This window comes from Lissotriton helveticus, chromosome 2_1 (genome assembly GCF_964261635.1).
Source record: "Lissotriton helveticus chromosome 2_1, aLisHel1.1, whole genome shotgun sequence".
NCBI lineage: Eukaryota > Metazoa > Chordata > Amphibia > Caudata > Salamandridae > Lissotriton > Lissotriton helveticus.
This window is the reverse complement of record NC_136059.1, coordinates 1,087,510,364-1,087,516,834: the sequence shown is the minus strand read 5'-3', so window position 1 is coordinate 1,087,516,834 and position 6,471 is coordinate 1,087,510,364. Positions and strand designations below refer to the sequence as shown.

General features: G+C 48.6%; 1 pseudogene; it reads right to left on the bottom strand.

Moving 5' to 3' along the window:
* Positions 1-3,877: 3,877 nt before the first annotated feature.
* LOC144819597 (uncharacterized) lies at positions 3,878-5,544 on the bottom strand (annotated as a pseudogene).
* Between the last annotated feature and the right edge of the window lie 927 nt (positions 5,545-6,471).

Below are 6,471 nucleotides of genomic sequence, written 5' to 3'. Positions count from 1 at the left end.
ATAATGTCTTCATGGGTAAAATTTTCAAATCTCTTTTCTAAAACTTCTTTATTTTTAAATATTTCCTTTAAGATCTGTAACATGTTTTTGTCCACCTAGTCTATTGTTGTTGTTCTAGTAGACTATTAAAATAAATGAACTCTGAATATTTTTTGAATAACTTGTTTTTATTAATAACATTGCATCATATCACATCATAATCACTTTTCATATACATTTTACATGAGGACCTTCATTCTTTTGTGATACTTATTCCCCAAGCCAACCTATGGTCAGCTCCACTCACCTAGTGGATTTCTGTACACTGCAATGTGCTTTAGTTTTTTTCATGTTGAACTTAATACATAAACAGAAAAAATAACCCCCCCCCCACCCCTTCGCCGAGGCAGCGATCAGCAGTAATAGTGCTTGTTATCTGGGTTTGGAGACATGTTGGCATTATTAATGTAGCAGTGGTGTGGTGTGGCCATTCACATTTCCTACGCCAGGTGCCAGCGTGCTGGTAGTGAGTGAAGAAACGGCACAATGAAAAGACACCGGACAGCCTCGCAGCCCACAAAGACGCCATCCGCAAACACCATCACCTCATCAGGTCTGCCAAGAGGACCTCCTTCAAAGACCGTCTCGACAACAACGCACACAACAGCAAGGAGCTCTTCAACATCATAAAGGAACTCTCCAACCCCAGCTCCAACACCAACGACATCCTGCCGTCGCAAGCCCTGTGTGACTCCCTCGCCACCTTCCTCCACCGCAAGATCGCTTACATCCACGACAGCTTCAATGCCCAGAGAGCCCCAACAGACATCGACACTCCAGACACCCCGCACACCATCGACCGCAACCCCCTGCCAGCCTGGGCCAACGTGAACATAGATGACACCATCAAGACTATGAGCACAATCCACTCCAGCTCCCCATCAGACCCACTCCTGCACCACATCTTTAACAAAACCAGCAGCTCCATCGCACCCCACCTGCGCAACATCATCAATCTCTCCTTCGAGACCACGACCTTCCCAGAGAACTGGAAACACGCCGAGAACAACTTCCTACTCAAAAAACCCAAGGCGGAACCGAGAGACCTCAAGAACTTCCGGCCCATCTTCCGTTCCCAACCAAGGTCATCGAGAAGATTGTCAACAGACAGCTAACCTGAGACCTCGAAGAAAACAGCATCCTGGACCCATCCCAGTCAGGTTTCTGCAGCAACCACAGCACCAAGACTGCCCTCATCGCCTCCACCGACGACATCAGAACCCCGATGGACACCGTCTGCCACCGCACACTACTCACACCCCTCCACGATGCAGGGATCCGAGACAAGGCCCTGGAGTGGACCACCTCCTTCCTCTCGGGCAGAACCCAGAGCATCCGCCTCCACCATTCTGATCCAAAGCCTTCAAGATCATCTGCGGCGTACCTCAGGGATGATCCCTCAGCCTGGCACTGTTCAATATCTACATGGCCCCGCTCGCACAAGTCGCCCGACAGCACAACCTCAACATAATCTCCCATGCCAACGACACTTAACTGATCCTATCCCTCAATAAGGATCCCCTCACCACCAAATACAACCTCCATGAAGGAAAGTAGGCCGTCGCCGACTGGATGAAGATCAGCCGACTGAAGATGAATGCGGACAAGACGGAGGTCCTCATCCTAGGCTCCAACCCTTCAGCCTGGGATGACCCCTGGTGGCCTACGGCACTTGGAGCAGCCATGACACCCACCGACCACGCACGCAACCTGGGAGTCATCCTCGACTCAACACTCTCCATGACCAAGCAAGACAAGGCAGTCTCCTCCTCCTGCTTCAACATCCTCCGCATGCTCCGCAAGATCTACAGGTGGATCCCGACAGATACAAGAAGAACAGTCACCCAGGCCACCATCCGTAGCGGACTTGACAATGGAAACGCCCTCTATGCGGGAGCCCCGGCCAGGCTCATCAAACGACTGCAACGCATTCAAAACGCCTCTGTGCACCTGATCCTCGACATACCATGCCACAGCCACATCACCTCCCACCTGAGAAGCCTTCACTGGCTCCCCGTCAACAAGAGGATTTCCTTCAAGCTCCTCATCCATGCACACAAGGCACTCCACAAGAACGGCCCTGCCTACCTCAACAGATGACTCTTCTTCTACATCCTCAACCGCCAGCTCCGTTCCACCAACCTGACCCTCACCACCGTCCCTCGCATCCGAAGAACAACCACCGGCAGCAGATCCTTCTCCCACCTCGCCACCAAGACCTGGAACACCCTCCCACTGAACCTAGGACAGACCCAAGACCTGCTGACCTTCAGGAGGCTACTCAAGACCTGGCTGTTCGACCAGTAGCGCCCCCCTCCATTTTTCCCCCAGCGCTTGAGACCCTCCCGGGTAAGTAGTGCGCTCCACAAATTCTGGATTGATTGATTGATTGAGTGATTGTGTAGGTGGAGTTTAATAATTTTTCAGAGCTGTCATCGAGGACACATATGTCAGCATTTGTCCCCATTCTGTCAAATCTCCCTCAGCATTCTCATTCACTGTTACAGCCATGAGGCGGCATTCTTCCGCCACACCCCACTCATGCATATCAGCGCACCTTATATCCAGCGTGGGGGGGGCGCAGAGAGGATCCAATTTATTGCAATCCATCTTTTTGCTAGGATTAACCCAGCAGCACAAATTTAAGCAGTATCCATGTCCCTTTCTTCGGAGTCGGGAATACCCCGAACAAGCACTGCTTTATAGTGACTTCTACCGCTGTTGCAGAGCGAAGAGACTGTACCACTCGATTCCAGTACTGCTGAAATCATATGTAACTCCACGTCATATGTAGGAATGTGGCAGGGTCTGTGCCACAGGGGGACAGGATGGGACCACCCCTGGGGTGAACTGCGCCCGATGCTGCGGAGTCAGGTATGTGCAGTGCAAATAATGGAATTGAATGAGCTGACACATAGCATTACTTGTTGCTTCAGCAACCTGTGCTAGAGCTCTTTTCCATTCCCCATCTGTCGTTGGGGCAGGTAAGTCCATGTCCCATTTTCCAGTGACTACCGATAGCTGTACGGTCCTCCTTCAGGGCTTTATATATGCGTGAAATTAGGGCCCTGCTAGAGCCTGGATCAAGCAGTGTTGTCAATGTGCGCCACTCCTGCGGCTCCTCTGGGAAGGTGGTCCATATCTCACGGACCGTACGCGAGACTTTTGCATACTGTAGGAAGTACCTGGAACCAATCCTGCTCTTTGTTAAAGGTCAGTAATGTTCGATTTGTATACAGATCCACTTCTGCTATACATCTTCCCTCATACCATTTCGAGATACCCATAGATGCCTGAATGTTCTAAAATCACAATAGCCACTGGAGTTGGGGTGCCGCAGCGTAGGGTGCCTTGCGAGAACCAATGTAACTGCTGGTTCCCAGGCTTCAGCCAATTGCCGTACTATATGGGGGTAGTCTCTGGGCACCCTCAAGCCCATCATTAAAAACATTTGCAACCGTGGCCCATCATTCCAGTCCCACAGTAGCCCTTTGTCCATTGTGCGATCTTCTATGCACCACTGTGCTGCATACTGTAACAATCCTGCGAAGTAGTATAACCTTTTTTATTTTATCCATTTTATTGACAGTTGAGAGCATCTGATATAAGTAGACATCTAATACAAGAAAGTATATTTAAAATGTACAGCTGATTTTATCACAGCATTGATTATGCACCTGTTTAACACCTACCCGCGTCCTGGTATGATTTACTTTACACTGATTATTCACTGATAATCAACTGCTGTACTTGGATAGCTGCACAGTCACGCTCAGAGAGTTCAGATTGTACAAGAAGCCACACAATAACATGTAGATCTATCTCTCCAACGCTTCCTTCATTCACCATCTTAATAGATGACCCCACACTTCTTCAGGGCTCTCTTCACATGCGGCACTGCCTCTTCCAAAAACCATCTTCGAGCGTACATAATTTCCATCACATCGAGCAGTAGGTTACGCTTTCTCTTCATCTGTCTGTACACATCCTTAAAACGAAGCATTTCCTCTTCCAGTGGGCCTCTGGTTACAGCACACTTTGGAGAGCTGAAGTCCTGCACCATGGCACCATGACAACCGCAGCAACAGTTTCTGAGGCCTGTCCCAAAAGAATAAGGGCCTTATTTATGAAGGCCTTGCGCCGCCGGTGCGTCACTTTTTCCCATGTTAAAAATGACGCACTGGCGGCGCAAGGCCTTCATAAATCTGCCCCTAGGTGCTTTGCTGAGAGACCTGGTGAGAAATGACCAGCATTTCTGTATTTGGTGGAACGGCATATGTATTTGAAGGAAGACTGGGGCAAAGAGTTGCCAGGTCCTGCTCAAAAGTGTGTATTCTGTCTAGAAGCAAATTGTTCTCTTCTCTCATCTTTTCTGTCTACGCTTTTAAGTCTTCTATTTCAGCTAGACAAGCATCCTTTTCCTTTCGCAGCTCTTCTTTTCTTCAACCTTTCCAATTCTGATTTTGTGGTCTCCAGTTGCAACAGAATGCTTTCCTTTTCCCGCTCCAGTTCAGAAAAGTGTTGCTGCTCCTTCTCCTGAGACTTTTCAAACTGGGACATCAACTCTTCCATGTCATAAACTAACTTGCAGTGTTTGTTTTTTATCTTCTGGGCTTCTGATTTGTCATTCTCTTGAATTTTATCCAGCTGGGCCTTGAGTTCCTTCATTTCATTCAATAAACTATCAATTTGTTCTTGCTTTCTTTTATTTTCTGCTTCCAGTTTACTCAGTTCTTCTTCATCTGTAGCATGACTAAGTTTGCCTTCATTTGTTTCAGCTTCCAACAAACCGTGAAGATGAAGAGGTTCTTCTGTTTGCTGTTCCGCATTGCAGGTTCCGTTGTTCTCACAGCCTTGCATCTCTTGCCGTTTACTACTTCCTTCCTCTTTATACTTTGCCATCTCAGCTTCAAGCTCAGTGATCCTTTGCTGCAAAATGTCCTTATCTTGCTTCGACTGCACAATGATTTTGTCATAGTCATTTCGGATCCTCCTCTCTTTTTTACAGGAGGGGCACTCTGGGGAGATTGGCATCTCAGGGGAGAGTCTCTCTGATGGTGCCTTTGGTGGCGGAACATCTAGCCAGGTTTGCTGCTCTAGTTTTGCATCTTTTGCATCCAGATGCATCAGTGGAGTGCTCGAATGAGGCAGCGGGCTGCGACCGATGTCCAGAGTCATTTTACTTTTATCTGCAGGCGCCACATGTTTAGCGGCTATGAGGGTTTTCTCTGCTGCTTTCTCCACCTGAGGCAAGTTGATTTTCTGAGCCCGGGCATCTCTTGAGATAGTTGAACCAGAGGTGTGCTCCTTAAGGTTTCTGTCCACAGACCGAGCAGAGGTACTGAGACTGAAGTGAATAGGAGGAAAGGAAGTCTGCAGCTTCATGTTTCTGGCACCAGTGTTCTCAGCAGACGATCCATTCTCTTTCTCCTTGGATTCTTCTGGGATGAGAGGGCACCACTTCTCTGTTCTGGTGTGCTATCCGGCGTTAATGTGGTTTTCATGCTTCATCTGGTATAGGTGTCATGCCCGCGGGAAATCTCTGGGAACAATACATGTCTGACAGCAAAGCCGTTATTTCCTTTCTTCCAACTTTTCCGTTTTGAGCAGCTGCAGGGATGGAGCACGCGCAGGAAGCTCCTGCTCTTCTCCCGCTCATTGGGATGTAGTATAACCTAAAATCAGGTAAACCCAGGCCCACTGCGTCCATGTCTAGCTTGAGCGTTTCTAGCTTAACTCTTCTCCGCCCCCCCCCCCCACACCAGAGAAATCAGAAGGCTATTGAGTGCATCAAATGTGGACTTCGGAATACTGCAGAAGGAGTTCTGCAGGACATACAGGCAGCGGGACAGCAACACCATTTTTGACACGTCACTCTTCCCATGACAGACAACGGAAGCTTGTTCCAGAATTGTAACAAAGTTTTTAGTCCGCAAGGACCATACCCATATTGAGCTCATATTGGTCGTCAAGCTGGTGGGCTACCTGTAGCACAAATATCTAGTAATTGCGTTCCCAAATCAATCCTACCTTAGGAAGGTCCTGGGGTGTCCCCCACATGAGGGCAGCTGGCGTAAACAGTATCGATATCCGATGATTACTATGGAGGCCAGAGGCAGCACCAAATGAGGCCAATGTCTCCAGGAATACCGGATTCACCTCCTTTGGCTGTCTAATGTATAGGAGCGCATCATTGCATACAATGAGACCACATGTGTGCGGCCATCCACAACTACACCCCACTGTGCCATGTCTCTCCGCAGTCTCATAGTTAGGGGTTCCATTGCCAAACCAAAAAGTAGTGATGATAGCGGGAACCCCTGCCGCGTGCCCCGTTCGATCTTTGTAATCTCTGATACCTGACCCTCATTTTGCACTCATGCTATCGGTTAGTTATAGAGTAGTTTGACACATGCAATATAATCCTTTCAA